This window comes from Chrysochloris asiatica, unplaced genomic scaffold (assembly GCF_000296735.1).
Source record: "Chrysochloris asiatica unplaced genomic scaffold, ChrAsi1.0 scaffold00064, whole genome shotgun sequence".
Taxonomy (NCBI): Eukaryota; Metazoa; Chordata; class Mammalia; order Afrosoricida; family Chrysochloridae; genus Chrysochloris; species Chrysochloris asiatica.
This window is the reverse complement of record NW_006408582.1, coordinates 1,612,077-1,624,510: the sequence shown is the minus strand read 5'-3', so window position 1 is coordinate 1,624,510 and position 12,434 is coordinate 1,612,077. Positions and strand designations below refer to the sequence as shown.

The 12,434-nt window shown below is 40.5% G+C and overlaps 1 pseudogene; it reads left to right on the top strand.

The window, feature by feature from the left end:
• Positions 1 to 2,014: 2,014 nt before the first annotated feature.
• The window catches only part of LOC102839098, a 36,283-nt pseudogene continuing 25,863 nt past the window's right edge, over positions 2,015 to 12,434 (top strand).

Sequence of the window (12,434 nt, the reverse complement as noted above, 5' to 3'; positions counted from 1 at the left end):
AACAAGATGGCAGAATATGCATGAAGTGGTCCCTACCCATAACACCTAAAGCTTCAGTATGTTGTATTTCTTATTTAAGAAGTGAAAGGGCCAATGTTTTGCCAGCTGGCAGGAGGCTGACAAGAGGCTGAACAGAACTGGCAAACACAGATTCAGGGGCAAAGATGAAGGCCATAAGGAAGTGAGGTTGAGCATTCACAGAAATCCCAGGAAGCCTAGGTGTCTGCTCAGGCTATGAAGAAGTATTACAGCCAAATTTACCAATTGCCAAAGGGCAGAGAAACCCCAAGTGCTGAGTTACCTGCTCATATGCTAGGCAGCAGAAAGAGTGTATTTCTTTCTTGCAAGAGAGGTTACTATGATCAGCTTTCTTGAGGACATGCAGCCTAGACAGACATCTGGACAATGAATGAGGCATGATCGAAGTCACCCAATCAGCACTTAATAAATTCCCTGGTCACACACAACCACTCCCTACACTGTTTGTTTTCTCCAACTATCAGAACTTCCTAACCAAACTCTGAAGGAGATCGATTTGCTGCTTTGTAAGCAGTACAATTGATCTATGGATTACCCACAGTTAGTAACTATGTTAGTAGCTAATAACAAAACAGAAAGGTTGTACCCACTGCTAAAACATCTTCAATCAAGAGAAGTTGTGAAAAGGTCAGAAGACTTTTATCAGGTAGGTACAAAACTGATCAAGTCAGGCAGTGTGGCAACCGTGAAAAGAAGATGCACCTTGCAGACCTAACTACATATAGCTTAGTTGTCTAAGGGACTCCCCAGCTGCTGTGCTCTGAAATCACAGCATTCCTTCCAAGGCCACACTTCCCACAGCTTCTCCCAGCCAATGTCTGAGCACAATGCAGCAGTGAGCTAGTAAAGCAGCCCATTCCTGGGAGACATGGGACTCCTCTGATGACTAGTTTTAGCTCAGACCCCTCTACTGCTTTTCAAACCTTTCTTTGACTGCATGTTAGTCTAAAAACCCTGTCTACCCCCAATTTCTCTCCTCTTCTTCTTCACTCACATTTAGAATTGCTTTGAAATCTAACAGCTCTCCCAGCTTTATTCTACTTCCTCCCTATTTTCTCTCACATAGGCAAAAAACTTTTACACATTCAATCCTGTCTTCTTATATGCTTTTCAAAGACTGGACTAATTTGGACATCCCTAGAAGATGCTATTCTTCATGTATGTCCTTCCCCAAGATGCCCCAGCTCCAGAGACATCTCTGAGATGCCCAGTGCCCAGTACAGAAGGATGTGAGAGGACAAGATGGCACAAAGCTTTGGGGAGGAAGATATTTTAATAGTATCAAGAGCAAAGAGAATGTTGTTTCTGTTAGGTGCCATCGAGTTGGTACCGACTTATAGCAACCCTATGCACAACAGAACGAAACACTGCCCAGTCCTGGGCCAACCTCACAATTGTTGCCACACTTGAGCCCATTGATGCTGCCACTTTACCAATCCATCTTGGTGGAGGTCGTCCTCTTTTTCTCTGCCCCTCCACCTTACCAAACATGATATCCCTCTCCAGTGACTAGTCCTCCTGACAATATGTCCCAAGTATGTGAAACAAAGTCTGGCCATCCTGGCCTCCAAGGAGTACTCTGGCTGTACTTCTTTCAACACAGATATGTTGGTTCTTTTGTCAGCCCATGGCACTTTCAGTATGCTCCTCCAACATCATAACTCAAATGCATCAATGCCTCTACAGTCTTCTTTATTCACTGTCCAACTTCTGCATGCATATGAGGTTATTGAAAAATATCATGGCTTGGAAGGAGAAAATGAATTAGATAGAAAAGGAGAAATCAAAAGTAAAGAGGAAGGTAGAGAAGGAATGGATTGGCCAAGTGGCAGCATTGATGGACTCAAGCATGGCAACAGTAATGAGGTTGGCCCAGGATCGGGCAGTGTTTTGTTCTGCTGTGCATAAGGTCCACTATGGGTCAGTACTGACTTGATGGCACCTAACAACAATAACAAGGGAAGGAATATGAGAGATGAAGAAAGAACAGCAAATAAGGGAAGAGCCTCTGCCCAGCTCCATCAGTGAATTGACAAATTTAGATGTCTTGCAGCTGGGTAACTTAAGAATCATTGATATTGTGGCTGAAGAACCCCTTTGGAAGGCAGAGCTGGAACGTGTCTGGTTTGCCAATCTTGCTACTGTCCAAAGTCCCAGTCAGAACTGTCCAAAAGCCCTCTCTAGATGTGTGAACACTATCAACATAGAAGGGATATCACATTTTTCTGAGAAGAAATTTTTTCTGAAGGAAGTGTTTGAAAACATCTTGATCTCCACACACTACAAGGCTGTTGTAGAAATTATTTGGGTACCACAGAAGGAAGAAGTGGAAACTGATGATGCTCCTAAGAGCAGTGGTCCTGAGAAGGGCAAAGACAAGCATAGCGTTGGGTTCACTCCTTTCCAAACTCAGGAAGCCCAAATAGTTCCCTCAGAATAGACAAAGAAATAAAGAACCCAGAAAAGGCTTTGGAGCTCACCTAACCTGGCCCTTCATGCTGTGGATCAGGAAATAAAGGAGATTTCAAGATACAAAATCAAATAACTGGGATTAGAACCTGCCTGATGGCCCAGAGTTAGTGTCATGACACCAGCTTCGGAACTCTTCAACTTGGTGACTCTATAAATACTCATTTTCTTGGCTAGGTTTTGGACTTCAAGCTACACAGGTGATGAAATCATATTTGTCATTGCTTAAAGCAGTACCTTTAAATTTTTTAACACCAACCACAGTAAAAATATTTTTAATTGTGTACCTTTCACAATATGAAAAAAAAATTTTTTAATTGCAGCCCAAATAAACACACATATGTATATGTAAAATATCTGACAGAAAAGTTTCACAAAACAGTACTTATCCTGTTTGTAATCCTAGTATTTTATCCTCCCTTCTCTTCCTTTCTCTCCTCTTTCACTTGTTTCTCTTCTTTTCGTTTTTCTGTCATTTAAAGAAAAAAAATGGTACTTACAATTTGACAAGCATTGACTGAAAGGAGTCACTGTGGTGAGCCAGGGCCCTCCCTGGCCACCTTGGTTGTTGTTTTTGTTGTTTAGTGCTGTCGAGTCGATTCCGACCCATAGTGACCCTGTATAGGGTTTCCAAGGAGCAACTAGTGAACTTGAACCACCAACCTTGCAGTTCAAACAGCTTTGCAGTCTGGCACATTAACCCACTGCACCACACCAGGCCACCTTGGTCCGAGGTCATTATTTATGCCATATTCTCAGATGTGACTCAGACAGAATCATCAGGACTTTCTGAGAAGGTTAAAATGCTAACCCTTGGAAGTTCCCACAGGTTCCATGGGTCATCCCACTGCATTCAGTCACATATTTTCTAGGCTATTCCTCAACCCAGATGTGCATACAGCTTTTCATTACTTGGTTTATATACACCTTATCTCACTAGAAAGCTTACACAAGAATCTAGGAAAAATAGTTATACTATAGCGTAGTGGTTACGACTCGGGCTGCGAACCTTAAGGTCAGCGGTTTGAAACTACCAGCCACTCCGCGGGAGAAAGATAAGGCTTTCTACTCCCGTAAAGATTTACACCCTCGGAAACCCTGTACAGGGTCGCTATGGGTCGGAACCGACTCGACGGCACTTAACAACAATAACAACAATTACTTTGTCTAGGGGATGAGACAACTCAAGATCAGACCATCAGCAGACTTGCCCAGTACAGTCACCTGTGGCCAGGAAATGTCAGAGCTAGGTTTCATAAAACTGAGGTTTTATAATGCCTTTCCTACTATGACACACCCACCCACCAGCATTGTGATGACTCTCTTTTACAATTGAAATTATCTTCAGATTAGGGTACCTCCTCAATCTTTCCCTCTCCCTGCCTTTGGAAGTCTCTTCTACTTCTCAAATTCTGATGGTACCAGATGGTCCTTGAGTAGGACATATTTCTTATAATCATTATATGGTAATCTATTCAACAGATAACTCCAATAGTGGCTTCAACCAAAGTCTACTTCCTCAAAGTGCAGAAGCAAATGTTCAGGATTTAAACAGAAATAGTGGTTGGTCAGGAAGAAATATGAATCCAAGTTAAAAGACCAAGAAAAGTCACCGTGTCCTGGCGTTGCATGAAGCAGCAGGCCTAGAGGCAAAGGCAGAGATGGATGGTTGCAGGAGGTTCCTCCCAGCATGTGGAGTCCATGCTTCTAACTCTGGACGCTGAGGTCAGGAGCAATTGGCAAAGTCTTCCAAGAAACGTTAAGGAAAGGCATTGTGTGGTGGGGGTTAATTGTTTTAATTAATTGATGGTGTCTTTAGCTTCTTGAAAATATCATATACTCACCGGCACCCACTCTCAATCCCTCTCTGACAACCTCAGCCCTCCGATTTATCAACATAACTGTATCAAGTGATTGTCTCCTCGCCTTATTCATCAAACAGGCCAATGTCTGGAGATGTTCCTGGCTTTGTTGTATGTGGGATTAAACAAGGGGGTAAAATTAACAGGGTTTCTATTAATATAACTCTTCTGGCTCATGTTAAAACTCTGAGGGTCAAAGGAAATCTCTGGTTTCAAACAACAGTATTTGGAGTGATACTGTTTATTTGAAATGTCTAACCAGGACCTAACTTTGCCCCATTAACATTAAATAAATAATTTCCACAGAAGCTATTTTTTGGTCATCTTTGCCAAAATTTTTGAGAAAATGGGCCAGCACAGAAGCCTTACATGCATGTTTCATGTAAAAGCCCCAGAATCAGTGGGACTTGGATTTTTAAAAATGTTTTCTAAGCTGTTTCATGACAGATAAAATTCAGCTGGCAAACCAATCCATACAAAATGACCCATCAGAGCTACCATACGACTTATAACCAGTAATTCTGTGAGCGTCACACACTCTTCTTATCTAAACCAGGTCTCTGAAAAGGTTCTCACAAATGTATTTATTCAAGATACAAATTGGGTTACCAGATTTAGCACATAAAAGTCTTTGACCAGTTAAATTTTAATTTCAGATAAACAATGAATAATTTTTAGCACAAGAATGTCCTATGCTTATATTAAAAGTTATTTGCTGTTTACTTGGAAGTCAAATTTAATTGAACATCCAGTGCTCTTATCTGGCAATCCCATTCATAAAGCCCAATATGCTACCCTTTCAAGGGAATTTGCATTTTAACAAGGGACAATAATAAACAATGACCTGGTTTCTCTCTGGGAGAATTTGTGGGACTGGACTAGTCTGGGCCTGGAACAGGCTTTCCTTGCCCAAGAATTTGCTTCATCTCAGCCATCTTCTACATACCTCAGAGATATTTTGAGTGCAACCCCAGACCATGGAAATAAAGCTTTATCTCAATAATGCCAATCACATGATTTTTTTGTTTTTCCAGTGCATATCAAAAGTTATGGTTACACTATAGTCTATTGTGTGTGCAAAAAAATTTTGGTGTTGATGTTAAGTGCCTTTGAGTCAGTTCCGACTCATAGCAACCCTGTATAGGGTTTCTAAGGAGTGTCTAGTGGGTTTCAAATGCTAACCTTGCTGTTAGCCGTCCAGTGCTTATCCTACAGCACCACACCTACAGGATCCAACAATAGCATTATGAAAAAGTTTGAAATATTGTGAGAATTACAAATTGTGATACAGAGACAGGAAGTGGACACACGCTATTGGAAAAGTGGCTCTGACACTTTCAGGACACAAGGTTGTCACAAACTTTCATTTTGTAATAAACACAATAAAATGAGATGTGCCCATATTTTCCAGCTGAATAATACCACTCTACATCAGCCCACATTAACACTAATTAGCATTAATGAGTGCATACCACTTTGAATTCATGATGAGACAGATCATGTGCCCTCGTTTTTTACAAGAGAAGAAACTTACTGCCCCCTCCACCTCGCAGACAGCAGCCGTCAGAGCTGCTCTGGGTCAAAACAAGAGGGAACATACTCTTCCCCACACTGGTCACAGATGGACCACCAGGGATGCAAAGGGGTCCCGTGCATGTAAGTGAATAATTGCAATACAATGAAGTCTGCGCACTGCTTTGAGAGCACAATGCTTACTGAAGGAATTGAGGAAACTTCAGGGACAAAGTGATTTTGAGAAAATCAGTAGGAGATAAGGGGGAGGAAGTAGAATGAGTAGAGATCAGATTTCTTAACATTGTAGCCTTGGTTCTGTCAAAGCCTGTGCTTATGAAAGAGAAGTGCATTCTCTCTCATTGGATTTGTACCCAATTTAACAGAAAATGTAAGCCAAATTTTCTGAAAAATATGTTCAATTTTTTTCTAGGGAAGAATCACACACACACACATACAAAACATTATGTGATAGGATCCATTTCAAGACAAAATGACCCAAATCACATTACCATTTACTTCTGATTTATGTTCTAATAAATTCAACATCAAGTGTCACACTAACCTTAGATATAACAACAAAGAGGTTAGGAGACCCCTATGGACCTAAATCACTGGTTCTAAACCAGGGTCAACTTTGCCCCTCTTCCCCTACCAGGAGACATTTCGCAATGTCTGGAGGCAGGTTTGGTTGTTACAACTAGGAGAAGGAGGTGCTCCTGGCATCTAGTGGGTAGAGGCCAGGGATGCTAAACATCCTCCCTACAACAAAGAATTATCTGGCCTGAAACCCAGGCCTAAACTATTCATTTAATTACTTCATTTGGGAAGCATATATTGAGCATCAACTAGGTCCTAGACATTAACTTCATGCAAATAGAGGCCAGTGCACCATGGGGAGTTGGGTTGCGGGAAGTAAAAAGGCAAGTCTAGGTGGCCTTCAAAGGTGAGACCTTAGTTGAAAGAGGCTTGTGAAGAATGAGCAGGAGTTTGACAGGCAGGGAAGGGAGACAGAGTACCATGGTAGTGGCCCAGACATTACAAAGCACATAGGTAACATGAAAAGGTTGGTTTGAAACACAGTCGACAGTTCAGACTCACCAGTTGCTCCTCAGAAACCTTATACAGGGTCAATTTGAGTTGGGACCAACTGGACAGCACTTAACAACAACAACATGATATATTCCAGGACTGTGAATCTTCGTACCCACTGAGAGCATAGCTTGCCTCAGGAAGGCAGTACATAGGAGGACTAGCTACCATGATTCACAGTCAGGACTATGTTGGAGTTGGCTGGTAGCCAAGAACAGAGCCCTAGTGGCATAGTAGGTTAAGCATTAGCTGCTAATCATAAGGTCAGTGGTTCAGATGTGGCAGTCTGCTCCCATAAAGATTTATAGTCTCCCTCTATGAGGCACTTCTACTCTGTCCTATAGGAACCCACTCAATGGCAGTGACAGTGGGCTGGAAGCCAAGAAAGGATTTGAACACAATATGATCACACTTGAACTTCATAAAATTACCTGTGTGTGAAGTAATGATGTCTCTAGGAGGTTGGGGGAAGGGTTATAGACTGCATTGGGTGACACTGTCAGAAAGAATGATACCAAAATGACTATAAAATTTTTGTTCAATGTTTCAGAAGAAATTTATCATTCTTAATAAAATTATCCCTATATTAGTTGTAAAAACATAAAAGTATCTTTCATAAGCCTAGCTTACGTGCGTCAGTATACCTATAAGACAAAAACTCTTTGCTAGTTTACTTTTTGGTGTAGTGCTGGGGGTTAATGCGCTGGACTGCAAAGTTGGTTTGAACCACACACGGTTGGCGGTTCAGGCTCACCAGCAGCTCCTCGGAAACCCTTTACATAGTCGCTATGGGTCAGAACTGACTTGACGGTAGTTAACAACAACAATGCCCTCTGGTCAGAGCTGTCATTATACCCAATTATAATGACACTTCAAATCACATGGCTTTGTCTACACACACTATAAGCACATGCTGTTGTTTCATTGCTGCTGGAAAGTCTATTGTCACTGATTTTGTCAAATTTTCCCATGTTTTAACTACAACGTTGTGGTCATTAGTATTTGTGAACCTATATCAATAACATTTTTTAAGAATGAAGTAGTAACTAAAGAAAAAGAAAAATCAAAAAAGACTCCCACTCAATTACTAGTAATGTAGCTAATAATGTAAGAAGATTTTACAAATAATGTTGTTGTTAATATCTGTACAATGTAAGAAATATTGCATTTAAGCAATTTGCAAGTATATGTGTCACATATTATTCTGGATTCATATTGGTAATAGAAGTTATTAAGGGTCTGTATAGTCTGGTATAAGAAGAGGAGTGAAATGAAGAAGAAGGGATAGCATAAGTTACTGTGCTGAGTGATGCCAAGATTTACCACCCATAGTGACCCCACTGGTGTGAAGGATGGCTTGAAACAGAAATGAGATTAGAGGCTGTGGAGATAATCCAGAGAGAGGGGAGATCTAGAGCCAGGCAGTGATTGAGGATTACAATAGTGAAGGAAAAGGCTAAGAGGTTTTAGGATTTAGGGAGAAAACGAGGCAAGGGGTTTAGAAGTTGTAGGAGGAGGGCAAATGTTGATATGGGTAATTCGCAATAGAAGTTGGAATGGTTGGGATGGAGAAAGGAATGATCCAGTACTTCTCCTGGACCAGGTAGGCAGTTGTTTCTCTTATACAGAAAAAAAAAAATATATATATATATATCCATTTATTAAGTAACTACTACAGGGTAGGTATTGTTATAGATTGAATTGTATATATGTATTGTAACCTCTAAACCCTATCCATATCGGTGGATATAGTCCTGTTCAGAAATATTTCTCTTTGTTATGTTAATTCAATCACACTGAAGCGGGTGGATTCTAAATCTAATCACTTCTAAGTTACAAAAAGAACAAATTAGATACAGAAATTTGCATACATAGAAGAAAGACAGAAACCATATGAAGAATGACTTTAATCCCAGAAACCAAGGAATGTTTCAGGTAACCAACAAGAAAGGAATCAACAAATCTAAAATACTGACTTAGAATTTTAGCATCTAGAACAGAAAGTAAGTTTCTGTTCTTTAAAGCTTCCACTTACGGTATTTGCTACAAAAGACCTAGGAAACTAAAACAGGTACTGTACACACCCTACATCTTTTCATCTTCAGAGTAACATTGCAGGTAGCTACAATGGTCCCCGTCACAATGATCAGGAGATTAAGGATCAGACACGTTAAAAACTTGCCAAACTATTACACCACGGACTGTTCTTACTGGGATCACAATAGAAGGTACCAGGAAGAGTGGGAGAAAATGGCAGAACAAAATTCAGATTCACTAACAAGACCAAATTTACTGGTGGTCCTGAGCTCTGGCCTTGAGACATCCTTCAAATTTAGAACTGAAACCACCTTCAAGTCATATAAAAGGTACAAAATGAACAATAACATGTTCCTCAGAACATTCAACTATAAGAGACCAAAAGGGCAGCATTTGCCCATAAGCAGAGTTAAGAAGGCAAGAAGGAACAGGAAAATTGGACAAACAGAAACAGGAACCCAGGATGGAAATGGGAAGAGTGCTGATACATTGTGGGAATTGTAACCAATGTCATGGAATAATCTCTTTAGAAAATGATGAATGGGAAACTAATTTGCTCTGTAAACTTTCACTTCAATCACAAAATATCTTTTTTAAGAGCACAATTAAACTCAATGTTGACACATTGAAAAAAATATATATATATAATGTCACTGAACAATTTGTGTGTTGTTATTGTTAAGTTGGTTCTGACTAATAGCAACCCTGTATAGGGTTTCTGAGGGGCAGTTGGTGGATATGAACCACTGACCTTGTGGTTTGCAGTCCAGTGCTGATCCTAAAGTGCCATGCCAGAAAGTGCCAGATGGGAACCTAATTTCATGTGCAAACTTTCACTGAAAACACAACAAAATATTACTAAAAAAGAAATGTCCCACAACCCAGCCCATCTCTTTTGCATCAATGTGCCTGCCAGCAGAGGACAATTCTTTCCCCAAGTGACCTGGCACCCTGATACCTCCAGGTTGCTCACCTCTTGACTGGCAAAGCCCAAAGTAGACAGATCTGCCCCCAGTGTACCAGGGATGTGTCTGAGGAGACAACAGGTAGCTCATAGGACACTGGAACCTCTAGTCAATATTTACCTAGTAATTCAAGCAGGTAATAAACAGCTTACAGGTAGCCTCCTTCACATACCACACAGGCTTCCTTAGCCCTTGGCTTGACCCCAACCCATGCAAGTTTGGGCTGGACCTCCTCGTCTCAGATCCAGGGAGCTGATCATCTTAACCTGTCTGCACATTAAAACCCCCAAGGACCCCTAAACTCATCTTAAAACTGAAGAGTGGTTTCATTTAAGTGGTTTTACAAAACCTCTTTTAAGAGCTATCTATATGGGATCAAATTGACAACAACCAACAGTAATTCAAAAGATTAAGCAGAAAACTTAGGTGGCAGAGAACTTACACTAACTAATAAGGAAACAAGGGTGAGAATAGTTGCACAGCCCAAAGAATACAATCAATGTTATTAATTGTACATATAGAAACAGTTGAACTGGAGAACGTTTTGCTGTGTATATTCTCAATAATAGCAAAAAAATAAAGTTTAGAGAAAAAATTAAATAAAAGGAGGAAGGAGAGAGTGAAAGCAGTAGAAATGAATGGATAACCATTTTCATGTATTAAAATCAAATTGGATACAGAATTTTTAAAAAAAAAAACTCTTCCTTCAATTCCAAAGTGTCTATGATTCCCTGTTGCTATTATGTTGATAGGTGCCATTGAGTCAGCTGGTGGATTTGAACAGCCAACCTTGTAGTTCAAACTAACATTGCAGTTGAGTGTTTATCCTAGGGTGCCACACCAGGACTCGTAGTAGTTAAATGTTCTCTTGATAATACAGTAATGAATCTTTTTATTTATTTATTTATTTATTTTGACCTTTTAACTTCTTGTTGTTAAGTGCCATCGTAGTGACCCTGTATAGGGTTACCAAGGAGCATTTGGTGAGTCTGAACCACCGATCCTGGGGTACAAACCAACTTTGAAATAGAGTACTTATCCCATGGCCACATCAAGACTCCATTTTTTATTTTTTATTTTTTTAAGGAAATTTAAAAAAAATTTTAGTGCTTAGGCCATTCCCCAGACCAATTAAATCAGAATTTATGGGGGTGGGACCCAGGCACCAATATTTTTATAAGGCTGGTCAATATGCAAACGAAGTTGAAATTCACTACTATCAACAAATATAGTAACCGTGTTTTACTGCCAGTAGGTGCTGAAGACCAGAACAAGGAGTGTGGCATTCAGCCAGCATCCCCTCTCCTCCATGCATGCACAAAGGACTCTACACACCCAATTCTAACTATCCCCCATACAAACAGACATATTCACACATGGATTAGAATGTAGTTATGTCTACACATGCATACATACCTACACACAAACACACACATATGCATGCAGAGGAACATTTATAAACTTGTATGGGTAAGGTCAAATGCCTGTTGGACTTTTCCAGTTTGGAACCAAAGGTCAATACCTGTAATTGATCTCACATCATCCCTGAGCATCAAATATCTCAATGGTTCTTGGTTCTTGATCACAGCTTCCAGGCCCACACCTCTAACAAATCAATTCCAGTTTCTGAGATGAGTTATTCCAATGTGCCACCAGCATTGATAATCACGGCCTTGGGAGGGTAAGAGGTTTTGTAATTATCCAATCCCCTCTGTTAGTGTGTGAGGAAATTGAGCCCCAGAGAGGTTGAGGGCTTGCCCAAGGCCTTATAGAAAAGACTGTCTATCATCCTGAGCATTGGTCGCCAGAATAACAGTAGCAACAATCACAATTGTCAACATGATTGATTTCCTGTTCTGTGGCAGGCACTTTTCTAGAGTATTACATGTGTTAACACATTCAACTGTCTCAACTTTGAGAGATAAATAAGACTTTTATTCCAATTTAGAAACTAGGAAACTGAAACATTTTAAGTAGCTTACCTGACGTTACAATGCCATACCCAAACATCTAGCCCAGGAACTTGTTCTTAACCACTATTGCTGAGACAATACATACTGTTGTTGTTATTAAGTGCCATCAAGTCGATTCTGACTCATAGTGACTTATATATGACTTCCAAGGAGTAGCTGGTGAGTGTGAACTGCCGACCTTGTGTTTTGGTGTCCAGTGCTGATCCTACAAAGTCACGCCAGGAGTGCTCTTAAAACAATGTCTCATATCTAGTAAGTGCTCAATTAATATACTACTACATTAATTGTAGTAGCGTAGTGGTTACGAATCGGGCTGTGAACTGCAAGGTCAGCAGTTTGAAGCTACCAGCTGTTCTGCGGGAGAAAGATGAGGCTTTCTGCTCCCACAAAGATTTATAGCCTCGGAAACCCTGTACAGGGTCGCTATGAGTCAGAACCGACACCACGGCACATAACAACAACAACTACTACTAAAAAACTTCTCA